At 51.0% G+C, this 18185-nt stretch overlaps 1 protein-coding gene across 2 annotated transcripts in view; it reads left to right on the forward strand.

Annotated features, from left to right (window-relative positions):
• FRAS1 (Fraser extracellular matrix complex subunit 1) overlaps positions 1-18185 on the forward strand; it is a 1553355-nt gene that overhangs the window by 80999 nt on the left and 1454171 nt on the right. The gene's annotated exons all lie outside the window — the stretch shown is intronic.

The following is an 18185-nucleotide window of genomic DNA, read 5'->3' on the forward strand; positions in this document are numbered from 1 at the left end:
CGGTGCTTCCCACCTGCGACCTGATCTCTCTGAGCCAATAAATTTTGTGAAATTGGTCTGCCAAAATTACATCCTTCAAAGCATGAGCATAATGTGAGAGTTCAGGTGTAGTCCAAATTCGCCTCCAGTATAAAAGATGGCTTAACCTCACTGTATCAACCACATTTTTCCTACCTAAATCGAATAAAAGAGGGCCGGTAGGAGTACTTTGGGGGACGCCAACTAAACTACGTAAGATTTTATTCTCTGCTTTAGATAATTGGCTCAAGTTGTTAAACCTCCATAATTCGGACCCATACAGTGTGGCACTCAACACTTTCATGTTATATACCTCCAATGCAGGGGTGATTGGTTTAGTGAAAGATTTGTGTTTGGACAATAAAATGCCCACATGCTGGTGGCATTTTAAAATTGCCATATCCAGATGTCGTTTCCAGCACATATTACTCTGAAGTAAAATACACAAGTATGTAAAAGCCTCTACTTGCTCTAGGGGAGTATTATTTAAAATAATACTACCTTTAAAAGATTTGTGTGGATTAAGGGACATGAACTTTGTTTTCGATCTGTTAATCTCAAGTCCACGCTCCTGACAAAAATCTCCAAAGGCATTAACTGCCTTCTGTAGCCCGCTCGGAGTCCTTGAAATAATCGTGTCATCCGCAAACATGAGGACAGGTACATGTTCCCCAGCTATTACAGGGGCATTAGTGGGGGAACTACAAAGATGGCTAACTATTCCATTTATGTATAGTGAAAATAGGGTGGGGGCCAGGACACAACCCTGCCGGACACCATGCTTGACGGGGAATGTGTCCGTGACCTCCCCCTGTGCCCCCCATCTGATTCTAGCAAAATTACCCTCATGCAAGCAGACGAGAATAGTCAATAACTCTGGGGCCATCCCCAGTTCATCAAGGACTCTCCAGAGTTTGCAACGGGGAACCAAGTCAAAGGCCGATTTTAGGTCTACAAAGACCACATTCCTCCAATAAAGCATAATAAAATAAAAGACCTGGTCTACGGAACTAGTACAAGGACGAAAGCCGGCTTGATATGGGGATAAAATTGTGTTTTCCTCAATCCAAGACTGTACTTTATTTTGAACTAGTCGACCCATCAGTTTTTGCGCTGAATCTATAAGACTAATGGGTCTATAGTTACTTGGGAGGGATTTATCGCCTTTCTTAAAAACCGGGATTATTTCTGCTCCCTTCCAAGACATTGGAATTGGAGCGCCCCTGGCCACAGCATTAGCTAAAAGTACAAAATATTGACACCAAGATGGTCTGTCACTTAAAAAAACATCAGCCGGAATACCATCCATGCCTGGGGCTCTACCCCCTGTCACACAATCCAATGCCAAGCTAACATCATTGATGGTGAAAATCTGGGTTTGATAAAAAATTTCCAGTGGTAATGAACACTCCTCCTCACCTGGGCTACGAGCATATTGGGGTTTAAAAAAATCTAACCATTGGATCTGGGCAACATTATCATGGGGAGGTTCCGCATATCCTCCTCTATCCCATTTTATAATATTCCAAAACTGCTTGGAGTCCTTAGCTGCACAAGCATGTTTCAAATCCCGCCACCTCTCCTCATCCCATTGTTTTTTCGCCACTTGCTGAGCAGATCTGTATTGATCTCTTGCCTTTCTTACTTTAATGGGGTTCCTTGTCCTTAATTCTTTATTGGCTCAGCGCCGCTTTTTCCTGGATTCCAAACCCTCAAAAAAAAGTTTGGAGTCTAGAAAAGAGGGAAGAATGTGTCTCTATCATAATGGTCGGAACGCCTAGGTCACTACTTTGGATCTTGAGTCGGGCCAGTTCACCCGCAACCTCCGCTTTGAGCGCATCCATTTTTCCTGGATCCTCAATGAATTTGTTCCACTTAACCCGGCGCAGGTTGTTGGAAGCAACTATATCTAACGTGACTAGCCCTTCTCTTATGGATTCCGCTCTAACCCCCTTTTGAACTTGAAATTTCGAACAAAGGGGGTTATGGTCACTTTCCAACCGGGTTTCAATGACCATGTCTATTAGACAGTGCCATATCCTTAGATCCACCAGGAGATAATCAATACGACTACTATTCCTTCCATTATCAAACGTATTGGCTCCCTGAATATCTGAGGGAGTTCTCCCGTTTGCTGCTCTAAGACCTCTTTCTAGACATAACGCTTTTAGTTGGATAGCTGTAGAGGTCCATCTTTTTATTGCGGGAATTTCCAATTTAGGTACTCCCCATCTAAGGTCCTGCTCCTCTGAGAGGTCCTGATCCTCTAGGCCTAGTGGTTCGTAGGTGGTATTAAAATCCCCTCCTACTATAATAAAAATCTGCTCTGAAAGAGCTCCTAGCCTAGTATCAAGGGCTGCAATTACCACTGAGCTATGCCCCCCTATTATCCCCCTGCCATAAACATTAAGAATGGCCACCCTGTGGCCATTGGGCCATTCTAGTTCGATCATCAGGATATCCTTTACCCTGAACCCAGCCTGTGCAACCTTACATCGCAAGCTCTGTCGAACCCAGATCACCAATCCCCCTGCAGGCCGGCCCTTCAGTTTTTTTGTGGCTGGAACATAGAAGTTGAGATATCCCAAGCGAAATATAGAAGTAGTAGACCAAGTTTCCTGAAAGATATTAATATCGTGTTGGTCTATGAAACTACACCACTCTGGAGACTCAACCTTATTGCCCAAGCCCGCAATGTTCCACGAGAGCAGGGTTGGGTCTTCCATTCTTTGTGAAGTGGTACTCAAATTAAAGGGGCTCTCCATTCCTCCCTTTATGTCGCACTCCTCCAATAAAATTTGATGAGGTATATTAAGCCTGGGAGATTTGGGTTTTAACATGGTGCTAATCATTGTGCTACATCCCTCATTCATACTATATTTATGATTTGTCCCTACGGGGGGCTTAGCATCATGAATTATCCCCAAATTAACTGACTGGCATACTGGGTGGCGGGGAGATATGATATGATCTTGACAAATGGCATTGTTACCCTGGGCCCAAAGGGTAGCAACACCATTGCTCAGGAGATTATTACCTTTGAATTTTGTATGATCTTCCTGAAGTCAATCACAGTCTTCCATATCAGTAAGAGCCCCAAACCTGTTCCTTGTACTTATTCCATCCCACGAAGGTACAGATCTCCTCCCATTTGGAGTATATGTATGCAGCTGTTTCACCCGAAACCTTCAAGAACTTTTTGCACGTCCAGATTCTCCATAAAAGAAGTCCAATGTCAAAGGTTTTATCATCGACTCCCTATGTTGTGGAGGAAATAAATTGCCCAACACGTTTGTCAACACATGGGGGCTAGAAAAATTTATAGCTATACAATCGCCCTTAAAACATTTATTTTGATTACCAAGCCATGTCACCCTTCTAGCCATTATAATTTCACTTGCTAATTGTTGCCTACCCCCTATGGATATCCTCATGTTATTAGTTAACCAATGCGTTTCTTTATTAATAAGAGTAGATGTTGTTTCCACCTGACCTGGGCTCAAAGATGGAGCATTGGCCAAAACAAGTACCAAGGGGAAAGCCTCTGAGATAAACTGAAATGGTTCTCTCTCTATTAGTGATTTATGATTAACTGCCGAGACATTCCCATCTGGCACAGAATTAGCAAGTGAAACCACTTTCTCTGATATTATCCTGTCACTAGTAGTTGGTTCAAGATCTATTATCATGGTGGTTGGACCCTCATTGTTAAGAGGAACACCTGGAATAGAATGACTAGAAGGTATTTTCTTTTTTTCTGCCTGTCTCTTTTTAGTAGTTGGTTGCCTATCAGACACCTGTGAGCCTGGCATAGATCGTATAAGGGAGGGGATAGTTTGGGATACTATCCCAATATTCCGCTCTAGAGCGGACACCTTATCTTCTATGGAGGTCAATCTAGTCATGATAGGGACGAAGGCAGTATCTAGTTTCTCTTTAAAAATTACCCAAAGTGAACTAGATAGATCCTCTAAAGAAGGATGAATATTTAAGGGTGGTTGGTTAGATGGTTTCGGTATAGTTTTTGAAGCCCGACCTCTCTTCTGTTGTATAACTTTACTGGAGGGACCCAGCCCACCAGCCCTAGTACGTCGTCTCAATATAGTCAAAGGAGATAAACTAGACAATACATCTCTATTACAATAAGGAGAATGTTCAACCTGGGATTGATTACAATTTTCCTGGGGCAGACTAGATGAATCAACCTGACTAATAAGGTCCCGGGGAATACCTGGCGATATAGTTAACAGGGGGGTAGTACCTTCTGCCCTATCTCCACCCATGGGATCAACAGTGCAACTTGGGTCCAACGAAAGCCTTCGTTCAGTTATTTCAATTTCGTCGTTTATCAATGTTGAGACCTTCACCAGGTACGAATCCAATGTCGCCACTCCCCCACCATTAGGTTTTGCACAGTCGAGACGCTTTTTCCCCATAGCTTACTGGTTTTACTGTAATTTGCTTGGAACAGTACCTCTCTTTGTAGCAGATGTTAGACAGTTGGCCCAGCCCAGCCTCGTCCTGCCTCTAGACGTCCAGCCCTTTGCCCGGGCTTTGCCCGGCGCTGCCCGCGCGCTTCCCGCGACGCGGGACTCTTGTCTATTTTTATGCACCTCCGAGCGTGGCAGGTGCGTGCGGCTTCCTCAGGATGCTGGGATATGTAGTCTCACCCCCCCCACCCCAACAGCGGCCGCGCCAAGTTTTAAAGAGGCTGCGGCAGCGAGGGGAGACCAGTGGCAGGAGCACAGTGAGCGGCAACAACAGGAACAGAGAAACCAACCGGACCCCCTGCTGGAATGCAGGGAGCTGCTTCTACGTCCAAGTAAGTCAGAGCCCCGCTCCACCGGGACTCTCGTCTATTTGTATGCACCTCCGGGCGAATGTGTTATTAAACGTACACTCCACAGCCGAAGTGTTTCGTCCCTCATGGGACATCATCAGGGCTTCAAAAATGGACTAGTCCTTGAATGGATGAAGAATATATATTCAGTATCTCTGTTAGTGTATCCTTCTGTTCCTGATTTCTATTCCTGCATCAACATGTGCCACTCTCTTGAGTCCTTAATATGATTGATGTATATTATAGGCGGAATGCCTTCCTTCTTCATTGTTACCCCATCTATTCAATGTTTTACTGGTATCTCATTAATGATAAGATATTCTTAGTCAGTCTCCTCAATTAGTGTTCAATCTTCTTGAATCATAAAATTAGTTCCAAAGCACCTCCATAAATCCAATCTCATAGAACTATGGTCCAAATACAATCTTTGATACAAAGTATCTGTTATTTGTCAATAGCGTCCCATCTTCTAAAAGCTACATTCGCCGTGCATCCTGCCTTCCTCGACAGCCTGGCCCGATAAATCCCGCTGCTTCAAAAGTGCTACCTTGCCGGTCACCAGCTTGCTATTACGCACAGAAGCGCGCGCGACGTGCACAGCACTTTTTTCCATCGCGCGCGTGCACACCAGTCGCGTCACCACTCGCATTTTTTTTTATTTCATTTTTGCGATCACTTTCGCTTTCACTGTGATCGTGATGACTTTCGCGGCCGAGCGGCGTTACTTTTACGGCCGCGCAGCCAATGCTTGTTTCACTTTGGTACCCCGTTACTATCGACTATAAATGCTGTTCATTTTGTTACTAAACACCACCATGCGGTTTTAAAACGCTTATGCCTTACTTTCGCTTTTATGGCTTATTTCGTCTATGGCAATTTTCAACAATAATGGAAGGATTACAGTACCAAAACTTTACTATCCGGTATCTATGCAGTTCACTTTGCTTACTCAACAACTAATCTCACGTGAAGGTAACGGTCTTAACATGCTTCAAGCCTAATCGCGGGTGAAGTGCAATTGGAGCCTGGGTCGCATTTACTTAGAGTGAAGGCTTCCAGTACCAGGACAGTGGTAACCTGTAAATATTAGTTGGAAAATGAATGTTAATACTCTGTGTTTTTTAAATGCACTTTTACATTTTATTAAAAAAATTTTTTTAATTAATAAGGCCCCCATTTTGTTCCACATGGTATGTAGGTTCAGTGTTCTCTCCAACATTTTTTATTAAAGCGACACGTTTACAAATTCATATAACCTCTGGGCAATCCGCCTGCTTTTGGGGCCCAGCGTTTTACACTACCTTGAAAATGGCATGTCAAATAATCAGGCTTCTGAGAATTAATCTACCTTCACAGTATTAAGTCCGGCATGACACTAATTGTGCAGATAAAGTTGAAACGTTAACATTGCACACCGTTTTCTGCAGTATCTGCTCAATTCACTGAGCTATCTTACAAATGATTCCTGATGTCTGCTGTACTGTGGGGCTTTATGTTTTATCTTTCAGTAGGATTTAAAGCTGTTTTGATCAGTAGAATGCATATTCTCTTTTGGGCCCTACACACACAGGAGTAGGGTGGACTACGGGTTTGCGCAGCAAAAAATTACAGTTCAACTGTTATATAGAATCCACTGTATTATGGAGGGAAAACTAAATTAGAATCTCCAGACACTGGATGGCTTTTTTAACACTATTTATTAGATTTTATAAAGGACATTTAACCAGTCGAGTTTCAATATTTTCACCATTAAAAAGGATTTGCTATTTCTACTATGGCACTTATTATCAGTGGTCTATTAAATTGGGCAACAATAGTTTCACTTTTCCATTCTCTCAATTACATAACTGTGCGCTAAAGTTGAGATCACTATTACTGCAGATATATATGTAAGATCACCATCGCTGCAGATATAGGTGTGAGATCATTATCACTGCGAAATAAGTGTGAGGACACTATTACTTCAGCTATAGGTGTGAAATCACCATTACTTCACATATAGGTGTGAAATCACTATCAGTGCAGCTGTGATTGTCTGCTGCTCAGTGAAACTTTGAACTAGTTCACGTTTTATTCTCCAACATTACTCTGTGCCAGGGGCTAACTAGCATTTACAATGCAATGGTCTCGGCAATATTATAGGTAGAGCTATTGGTATTGCTCATTATTTTTTTATTTTTTTTGTATCCCTAAATAAATGGCATTGTCATTTCTATTGGCATTAGCTTTTTTTTTTTTGCATATGTGATACCTATTGCATTAGCAGAGAGAGAGTGAGGTAGTGAGATAAGAGAGAGTGAGGTATTTAAATAGAGAGTGAGGTAGTGAGAGAGTGAGGTAGATAGAGAGTGAGGTAGTGAGATAGAGTGAGGTAGATAGAGAGTGAGAGAGTGAGGTAGTGAGAGAGTGAGGTAGTGAGGTAGTGAGGGAGAGGGATGTTGTGAGGTAGTGATATAAGCATAGAGTGATGTTGTGATGTAGTGAGCTAGAGAGAGGTAGTGAAAGAGAGAGTGAAAGTGAGTTAGTGAGAAAGAAAGAGTGAGGTAGTGAGAGAGAGTGATTGAGGTAGTGAGTGAGAGAGAGTGAAGTTGTGAGGTTGTGAGCTAGAGAGTGAGGTAGTGATGTTTTGAGAGCGAGAAGTTGTGAGGTAGAGAGAGTTATGTAGTGAGAAAGAGTGAGGTAGTGAAACAGTGATGTAGTGAGGGAGAGGGATGTTGTGAGGTAGTGAGATGTAAGCAGAGTGGTGTTGTGATGTAGTGAGATAGAGAGAGGTAGTGAAAGAGACAGTGAAAGTGAGTTAGTGAGATGTTGCAGAGTTCTGATCCTGTGATGAGGAGCACACACGCTGCTGAACTTGGCTCCGGTGGGAGTATAACTTTTGCTTGTTTTCGTGTGCAGTGTTTGTGCAAGGTAAGTTTGCACATTCACGCTGGAGCAGTTTAAGGCAGCAGGCATGAACCTTGGATACTTTGTGTTTCTGACACTTTAAGCTTCACATTTCGAGCCAGGTGGAGAGGATTGTTCAAATTTAGAAGGACACCTAAAAATTCTAAAATGTACAGACCTGCAAGAGCTGGTATCCATTTGCAAGAGAGGAGAAAAGTCGAGCAATGGCCTACGATTGGATTTTCGCTAAAAACTGAAGTATCATAAACGAAAATAATAAAAAGTAAAAGAAATGTGGTCAGCAGAGAGGAGCTGGAATGGCATACGTCAGTATGATAGCTGAGCTCTTGAATACCATTGATTTAGGTTTTAGAGCAATATGAATAGAAAATACAAGCCTGATAAATGACACAACGATTCTGAAAGTTTAAATGTCCGCACGCCATTGGCTGGAGGAGATAATTAGACTTTCTGCAAAAAACACGCCCCCCGATCCGAAAAGGACGGGGCATGATCGGAGTGACGGGACCTCTTCTCCAATGGCTGGCCAGCATTGAAGAGGCCAGCCAATGGAGAACAGGGGAGAAGAGGGGCGGGTTCAAGCCCCTCTTCTCCAAGTCATTAAATCTCGGATCGAGACTGCTCAAGCGCAGCCTTCGAGCCGAGACCTAAAAAGGTTGCGCCACCTTAATCGCGTTGTTTCTTTTTAGCCATTAAATCTTCATGTAGCTTTGTAGGTTATTGCGCCTGCTGCAAATCAGTGTGTCTCATGTTTTTTTATTTTTGTGCATAGGTTTAAACAGCCGTTGGGGGTCAACTTCTAATTTCTCCTGGTTTAATGTTTATAATCGCTCTGGTAACAGCCCATAAACAACCTGTGTTGTTACTGTGGGCTTATTCTCGCGTTTCTGCTAGTTTTCACAGAGCCTTTGAGGAATGCGCTTCCTCGAGATAAGCACACGTTTTATAGGATCCTTTTGTTCCACCGTAAAAATTCCTTGTGGGAGGAGCCTAGCGCGCAACCAAGATGGCCGCGTAGGTGCAAGGCTCCCGAGGACCTCCGCGACCTCCTACGAATATCCTGACATTATCCTGCCCTGGATGAGGGGACTAGGTTGGTGAACCTGAGCTGAGGTGGCACCCGTTTCCCGCTTCCGAATCGGACCTCGGACACCGGAGTGAGCACCGATTGAAGTGTGCGGCCTTCCCCTCGCCGGACCCCGGATTTGCGCAGTGGGGTGATCCAGGGACAAAGTGAACAACAGCGGCAGGCAGGGCCTGGCGACTCGCGTGCCCCGCACTTTCACTATCGCTTTCGCACCACCTTGTTGTCTCTGCAAGGTTGGGTCGCGGAGCCCTTGGTGTTGGTGTGGTGTGGCCTTGCTGGGAGACCCTGCCTGCCTGCCGGCTGTGTCCACCCCGCTGCCCCGAGGGGGCCCCCCCGGAGCCTGTGTCTGCTTTCCTGCCCTACACGGCGTGGCTGGTGCGACTGGGAGACTGGCGGCCATGGCCACGAAACAAGATGGAGACCGGGTAAAGACCAAATCGACCCGGCGCGGTGCCGTCCATCAGGCCAACAGTATGGACCGCTATACCCTCCAGAAGGGATCGCCCGATGGACCGCGCAAGCCCCCTGAGAGTCCTCCTGATACACCAGACCTGCCCGCAGATTTGACTCTGCGAGATGTTATGGGCGCCATTGCCGAGATGAAGGCCTCGGTGGGCCAGCGGTTTGATACACTGGCGCAGAAGATTGACTCGGTCCTTGTGGATGTTGGCCTGGTGAGGGCCGATCTTTCCAAAACCAATGACCGAGTAGATTCTTTGGCCCACACCGCATCGGGCCTAACGACAGATGTGGCGGCCTTGCAAACGGAGGTGCGCCGGCTTAGTCGTGCGACGGCGCTAATGGATCGGCGCCTGGAGGACTCCGAGAGTCGGGCACGGAGGAACAACATCCGCATTATCGGGGTGCCCGAGGGACGCGAGGAGGCGGCGGCGGATCTTTTTGTGGAGGACCTGATTGCTACCCATCTCCAGCCACGGGGGCTGAGCAAGTTCTTCGCTGTGGAGAGGGCTCACAGGGTTCCCGGGGGTCGGCCTAATGTCGGAGCCCCTCCGAGACCTCTCATCGCCCGGATTTTCAATTTTCGGGATAGAGACGCTATCCTGCAAACCTCCAGACTGCATGGACCGGTCAAGCTAGACAATATGGAGGTTAATTTCTATCCTGATTTCACTCCAGCGGTCCAGAAGCAGAGACTGAGCTTCCTAGGTGTCAAACGCCGTTTTCGGGACCTAAACCTCAAGTATGCCATGCTTTTCCCGGCCAAGTTGCGTGTGGAGGTGAATGGTCGCACGCATTTCTTTGATCGTCCCGAGGCGGCCGGGGACTGGCTGGATACTCTGCCCGGGGATCGTGATCGGGGGGGCGGGGGGGGGGGCGGCGGGGGGTTACGGCACGCTGGATCAGGACTGAGGGTCTCATAATGGGCCTCACTCTGGACGAAAATGATGCCACTTTTAATTCTGCCTCAGTTTTTTGTAAGTTCCCCTCCTATGGAGGTTGTGTTGGGTCTCTTGGGGGTTCTCCCTCCTCCTCTAGGGGGCTTAGTTAGTCTAACTATATATGGGGCGACAGGCACACTGCACGTTGGGGGGGCTGTTTGGGCTCATGCAGGGGTGCAGGGAGGGGGGAGTTCTGTTGGGGTGGGTGGGTTGGGATGGGGTGTTGTTCGTTCTTACCACAAGGCAAACGTATTATTGTGTTGGTTTTAAGGTGCTCTCCGGGGTACGAATGATGGCTCTTGTATATGATGGGGGTAGGGAACTAACTTTGTTATCCTGGAATGTGAATGGACTGGGGGACAGGATCAAACGGGGTGTGGTCCTGCAATTTTTGAAGCGAATCTCGCCTGATGTAGTCTTCCTGCAGGAGACGCACCTCATTGGTAACTCCTTCTGCGCCATGAATCGGCGTGGATATCGCCTAGTGGCTCACTCGGGCTTTACGTCCGGCTCACGGGGTGTGGGCATCATGGTGAAGAACTCGCTCCCGTTGGAGATTGATGAGGTGCTCCACGATGATAGGGGACGCTATACGGTCTTGGTGGGAAGACTGGAGGGCAAAGTGGTTGTCTTTGTGTCAATATACATCCCACCGGGGCTGCAGTCGACCACCTTTGCGGACCTTGGGCGCCTTCTCCTTGGCCTTCCGGGGGGGCTTTTGGTTGTGGGGGGGGGATTTCAATGCGGTGGTATCTGGATCTTTGGATCGTCACCCCCCTAGGGACCTCCCCCGGGCACAGGCGTGGCTCCCCGGCCTCTTAGATACATTTGGATTAGTGGACTGCTGGCGTTTAAAACACCCCGCGCAGTTACAGTATACTTTCCACTCGGGAGCCCATGGTAGCCTCTCACGACTAGACTATGTCCTTGTCCCGGCGGCCTATGTTGGGAGGGTGGGAGAGGTACGCCATTTGCCACGGGGTATTTCGGACCACTCCCCGCTCCTACTGCACTTTGATGTCTTTCCGAGGGGTGAGGGTAGGGTGGTCCCAATCAATCCTTGGTACCTGCGCGACCCCTCCATTCGCGCTGCATTGATTAAATCCCTTCAGCGATATTTTGATGAGAATGTGGGGTCTGTGCCTTCGGCCATACCGCTATGGGAGGCCTTCAAGACAGTACTCCGAGGAGAGGCCCTATCCCTCATTTCCCATGCCCGGAGGCGCGAGCGGGAGGAGGTGACCCGGATGGAGGCTGAAATAGCCGAGTTGGAGGGGAATCTAGAAGGTGGGGTGACGGATGCTGCATTACATGTCCTCCAACTCAAGCAGGCGGCCTACAGGGCCCTCGTCACGGAGGCGGCCAGGGGCCTCAGTAGAGAGCAACAGGGGCGTTTGTATGATGTGGGTGATAAGGCTGGTAAGCTTATAGCGTGGTTGGACAAAAAAGAGAGAGCGAATCGTGTGGTCCCGCAGATTGAGAAAACGGATGGTGTGTGTGTGACCGAGCCAGAAGAAATTGTCTCCTGCTTTGCGGATTATTTCCATGGGGTGTATTCCCCGGTGTCTTCCTGCTCGGAAGAGGATTCCCTCGCCCTGCTCAGTGATATCGCGCTGCCCTCCCAGGGTGTCGTTGGACGCCGCTCCCACCTCCGACGAGATCGCCCTCGCCATACGCTCGGTCGCTTCCGGCAAGGCCATGGGTCCGAATGGTCTCCCTATCGAGTTGTACAAGTTACGACCGGATACGCTGGCACCCCACCTCCGGGCTATGTTCCTGGCGGCACACTCGGTGGGCTCCCTCCCGCCGGACCAGCGTCTGGCTACAATCGTGGTCATCCACAAGTAGGGGAGACCTCGGAACCGGGTTACATCCTATCGGCCCATCTCGCTGCTGAATGCGGAGCCCAAGATTCTCGCTAAGGTACTGGCCAATCGGCTGGTCGGCGTGGTGGGCGATTTGGTTCATCAGGACCAGTCTGGCTTTATTCCTCATCGCAACACGGCCCTTAATCTGCGGCGTTTGCACGGTGTGCTCGCACGTGCCCCGTTTATACGTGAGCTGGCCATTTTGGCGTCCTTAGACGCCACCATGGCGTTTGACACGCTTGAATGGCCATATATCTGGGCGATGCTTGCGAAGTTTGGATTTGGCCCAGGGTTCATCAGTTGGGTCAAATTGCTGTATTCGGGCCCATTGGCGCAGGTGGTGGTGAACGGAAGAGTATCGGCTCCGTTTGAGCTGGGCCGAGGCACTCGACAGGGCTGCCCCTTATCGCCGCTCCTTTTTGCACTTGCCTTGGAGCCCCTGGCGGAGTGGCTGCGGTGGGAGCCTTCCATCCGTGGTCTCCGCTGGACCCCCGAGTATGAGGACCGTGTATCCTTATACGCTGATGACATTCTCTTGTACCTAGCTTCCCCACGTAAATCACTCGTAGTACTAGTTGATGTTCTGCATTCATTCGGTCGTAACTCCGGTCTGGTCATCAACTGGGCTAAATCGTGTGTGTACGTTCTCTCTGGGGAGGCTCCTATCCTCCCGCGGGGCTGTCCGATCCAGGTCGCCCCGCAGGGATTTAGGTACCTGGGTGTCTTCATTACTCTGGACCCGGAGGCTCGGTATGATCGGAACTTGCTTCCCCCCCCCTCCAGCGTCTGAAAGAGGATGTCGCGCGCTGGCGGCATTTGCCGCTTTCGCCGCTCGGCCGGGCGGCATTGTTTAAAATGATGTCGTTGCCGCGTTTCCTATACGCGTTACAGAACACGATGGACCTTGTCCCGGCGCGCTACTTCCGAGAAGTGGAGAGTTTGCAGCGCCGCCTGTTCTGGGACGGGAGGCCACGTATTGCCCTGTCTAAGCTGACGCTCCCCTGGTATGATGGGGGGATTGCCCTCCCGGATATTAAACGGTATTATTGGGCCTCCCAGCTAGCCGCAATTAATCAGGGCCTATATGGGCCAGCCTTAAACCCTGCGTTTGAAATGGATAGGATGCTACTTCCAGGTGGTGACTATAATCGAGCGCTCTACTCTAGCGCGCCCGACGCTCGCCTGACGGGCCCCATGCGTGTCATGGTGCAAGTGTGGCACACAGCTAATGCTGCAATGGGGTGGAAGGACCGTTTGACCCGGGCGTCACCACTATACGCATCTGAGCGGTTGGGCTCCTTGTGGACCTCGAAGGGCTTTGAGAAATGGGATTTAATAGGCATCAGCAGAGTGGGGGATCTCTGGACGAGGGGAGGATTTAAAACGTTCGAGATGCTGCAGACGGAATTTCAGTTGCAGGGCAGCGAGTACTTTCGGTACTTGCAGGTCCGGCATGCGCTGGGCTCCGTCTTTCCGGACGTCGCCTCCATCCCGGAGTGCTCCCCCCTGGAGGATAGAGTGCTGGACGGACACGTCCCTGACAGCACGATCTCACTGATCTATAAAAAACTAATCAACGATCGCTCAGACTTGCTGACTGCCCTTCGTGAGGCTTGGGTAGCCGATGGGCTGGAGCTGGACGACGAGGACTGGATCTCCGCGGTGGCCTCCCCGAAAGAGGTGGCCATACCGGCTCGCCTTCGTTTCGTCCAGCTCAAGATACTCCACAGGGTCTATATGACGGGGCCAAAGCTCCTGCGTATGGGCTATGCTGAGGACGGTTTGTGTAAGCGTGGGTGTGGTGCGCTGGGGACCTTTCTGCATATCCTTTGGGAGTGCCCGCAAGTGGAGGGGTTCTGGCGAGGTGTGCATGAGGTGCTGCGAGTGGTCACGCATGTGGCGCTGTTGCCCGAAGCGAGGAGATGCCTGTTGAATGTGTGGGAGCCTACCGACTACTCGGTGCCGCAGACGTGGTGGGTGACTCTGGGATATATGGTTGCCAAGCGTGATATTGCCCAGCTGTGGGGATCCCAGAGCACCCCGACAGTCTCTGCCTGGAAGGAGCATATGGACTGGTGCATGTTTCGGGAAAAGGTGGTGTATGTGGCGAGAGGTAAGCCTGCGACATGGGTGAAAGTGTGGGGCCCCTGGAACGCCTACCGCGGGGGAATCTGTGCTCCACCCCTACTGCCTGATCCATCGCCGGCCCCGTCCCCTTAGCCAACTCATCCCCCCCGGTACCTGGGCATCGGGTGCCCCCAATCCTAGTTCTGATCTCTTCCCCCCCCTCTTGAGACTCCTATAGATGGCTAGATTCCCCCTCTAGGGGAGCACGTGTTGCTATTTCGATTGAGGATTGCCTTGTGGGTTTGTTTGTGTTTGCTGTGCTTTAAATTTAAAATGGAACCGTAGGATGGGGTCTGCATAATGTGACACGCAACGATGTTATCTCCTGTAAATGCTCGGCAGCGGCACCATGTGTTTTACAAATGTATACCGTATGCTCCTTATATTGCTAGCGGCCGACCGGAAGGTTGTAGGCCCATACTTGTACAATTTTTTTGAGTCCTGTAATAAACGGTTTCAAAAAAAAAAAAAAAATTCCTTGTGTTCTCTTTAGAAGTGGAGTGGGGGGCGTGAGTTTTATCACTCTTCTGTCTGTTTGTCTACAAAACCTTTTGCAGAGGTTAGCTTAATTTGGTGTTATTACTAATGTTGTGCTCAAAGATTTGTGTGCGATAAATCTAGGGCTTGTTTTACTGTATTTTAATAGTTGTGTATGCTTGTTAATTTAGTATTGCATGCTTGCTCCACGCCCCAGCCCGGCTCCCTCCAGCCTCGGCCCCAGCGAAGCCCCGACATCGAGGCACCAAGATCTGGCCAGGGGGCACCGCATGGCCACTTCACCACTCCCGGAGGGGGAGAGTTTCGATGGGACCCCCACCGTCCCTCAACAACTAGGTGCGATCGTCCTCCGGCCTCCCCGGGCCTGGCGCCTCTCCCGCTGGGCGTCTGGCCTCTCCCAGCCCGGCCTCTCCGGCCCCCCAGGCGCAAGGGTCCGGACATCAAAGGGCTCCAGACCTATATCTGGGGCAACCCCGCAATGGGACAGTAGTTGTATCCCGGAGTCAAGAGCCCTGCTGATGGAATCGCGGCTGACCCTACGGAGAAGAACTCTTGCTTGAGACTATACCACGAGCCCTGCTGACTGCGTCGCGGCTCCACCTTATTGAGACAAGGAACCTCACGGAACATCTGGGCCCTGCTGACGCTGTCGCAGCCCAACCTCGCTGAAACCTCCCTCGGAGCCCTGCTGACGTCGTCGCGGCTCGAGCTGACTAAAACACCTTAAGAGCCCTGCTGACCTGGTCGCGGCTCGAACTCCACGAACTGATCGCCAGAGCCCTGCTGACGCCGTCGCGGCTCGACCACTCCGAGATCCGGAGTCCCTCCAGCTTGAGGATCAAGAACTGGGCCTAAGGTACTCTCGTACCAAGCTGCTACTAAAGACTGTCCCGCTACCCCGTCCCTACCCAAGACTTTGAGACTCTTGTGGATCCCTCGATCCCCCCTTGTACATATCGATAACCGTAACTTCTTAGATGCTAATAAAGAACTGCTCATCTTGATAAACATCCTCGAGTCCTGTGTGGTGGTGTTGCTGTGCTAGTACGTTATAGGAGAAGGACCTCTCCTAGGAGGCTTCTCAGCAGCGCTCGGCTACTTCGTGCAGTGTGGGGGCCCCTCTGGGTGGTCTCTCTGGCTCCCCCGAGGTCCGCCTTCCAACATTTGGTGGCCAGCGACGGGATCCGAGCCGAACGCAGATCGTACAAGCAAGTAACCCACTCGCTATCCATCCAGACGAACAGAGACCATAGAGTTCCAACCAGAACGATTGGAAGAGTACACGCACAAAGAGTTAAAACAGTTCTGCAAGGACAAGGGCATTACGACCACCAGCCTAGGTACCAAGTAAGAGATGCAGAAAGCCCTGAGAACCTGGATAGAGTCCGAGGCGGGTCCCTCCCAGAGTGAAGGTCCCCTGCCCCTGAATGCAGCCACGCCACCAGCACCGACCCCAGCGAACGAAGGGAGAAACAGCCTGGAAACCGGCCTCTCCGCGGAAGAAATACGAGAGCGGGAGAAGGTCCGGACCCATGAGCTAGAGCTCGCACGACTTAGGCTGGACGGCGAACTCCTGCTGGCCGAAAAGAAATTGGCCATGGACCAGCTACGGCTACAAGAGGAGATGGAGGAGAAGAAACGGCATCGAGAACTAGAAGAGAAACGACTACTCCTGCTGGCGGAGAAAAAGTTGGCCTTGGAGCAACTACGGCTGCAGGAGGAAATCGAAGAAAAGAAACGGCATCGAGAACTAGAAGAGAAAAGGCTGACCCTCGAACACGAGCGGGGCCTCAAAGAACTCGAGCTCAAGGCCCAGAAGGGGGAGACCGGCACCCCCAGCAATAGAGACGCTCTGCCGCCCACCGAAGCCAAGGTCCATATTCCCAAAGATGTCGTCAAGGAGTACTATAAAAACGACGACATCCAGCAGTGGTTTAAGGCGTATGAGGTGGCCATGACCTCCCATCGGGTACCCCGGAAGGATTGGGGTGCCGGCCTATGGGGTCGGTTCCTTAGCGAGGGCCGAGACACCCTACTCCAGCTCCCGGAAGAGGTGATGACCTCGTACGACCATATGAAGGAGGCCCTGCTCACCCGCTATGGACTAACCGCGGAAATGTACCACCAGCGTTTCAGAGACTGCAAGAAAATCCCCGGTACCACGTGGGTAGAGTATGTTGACTTTTTCAGCAGGGCCCTAGAAGGTTGGATCAAGGGGAGCAAGGTCACCACCTACGGGCAGCTGGTCGACCTCATTATTTGGGAACAACTCTCCAACAACTGCTTCGTGGAGCTAAGGCAACACCTCCTCGACAGCAAGCTGACCGAGCCGCGGAAGCTCGCCGCTGAGGCCGATCGATGGGTCAACACCCGAGTCCCCCGGAGCTCGATGGGGGAGTACCAGCGAAACCCCACCGGACCCCCCCGCCAGCGCGGTGGGGGAGGAGGGTCGAACAGGAATCGGGACATCCCAGCCGGGCCGCTCCGGAGTCCGCCTCGGGGGCCGCCTCAGCAACACACCTCCCCGAACCTAGTCCGAAGAGGGACGACGCCCGCCAAAACCAGACCCCGGCCCACGATAACCTGCTACGGCTGCCAACAAACAGGACACTATGCCAGCGACCCTGCCTGCCCTCTGCTGAACCGACAAAGGGGGACCAGCGGGCACCCGCCCCGACAACTAGCGGCTGCCGCCCTGGGAGAAGGGGAGGAAGAGGAAGTACCCCTCGACGGGGAGTCCACTGAGTGGGAGCTGGCGGCCATGTCCCTGGTCTGCCTGGGCAGCCGAGAAATGGTGCCCCGAACACCCATCCCGAGCAACACCCAGAAATACCAACAGTGGGTCACTATCAATGGACGACGGGCCGAAGCCCTCCGTGACACCGGAGCCAGTGTCACCGCTGTCCGCTGCCACCTGGTGGCCCCAGAACAGATCCTGCCGAATGTGCTATGCCCCGTCCGGACGTCCGACAACAGCGAGAGCATGTGCCAGATGGCCCAGATTCCCTTCGAATGGGGAGGGGTGACGGGCCGGCTGAAGGTGACTGTCCGCGACGACGCTCCGGTGGACTGCCTCCTGGGGAACGACCTCGAGAGTTCCCCCTGGGCTCAAGTGGAGCGGCGAGAGCATCTCCGAATGCTAGGACTACCCGAATGGGCCTGCGCCACCACCCGGTCCATGGCCGCCCAGACCCCCCGTTCGTCCATGGCCGCCGACACCGTCGAGCCCGAGGGGCCCGTGCCACCACCTGCCTCCAGCAAGGAAGACGCGGACACCGATGCCAGATCCACGGTGCCCCCCCCGGACGAAATCGCCTCTCTCGGCACACTCCCGGAGCTTGCCCAATGGCGCCACGACGGGGGCCCCACCAGAGAACAGTTCTTGCAGGAACAGAAGACCTGCCCCTCCCTTGAAGGAGTCCGGCAGCAAGCGGCCTCGC

The sequence above is a fragment of the Triturus cristatus genome, chromosome 2_2 (assembly GCF_964204655.1).
Source record: "Triturus cristatus chromosome 2_2, aTriCri1.1, whole genome shotgun sequence".
Lineage (NCBI taxonomy): Eukaryota > Metazoa > Chordata > Amphibia > Caudata > Salamandridae > Triturus > Triturus cristatus.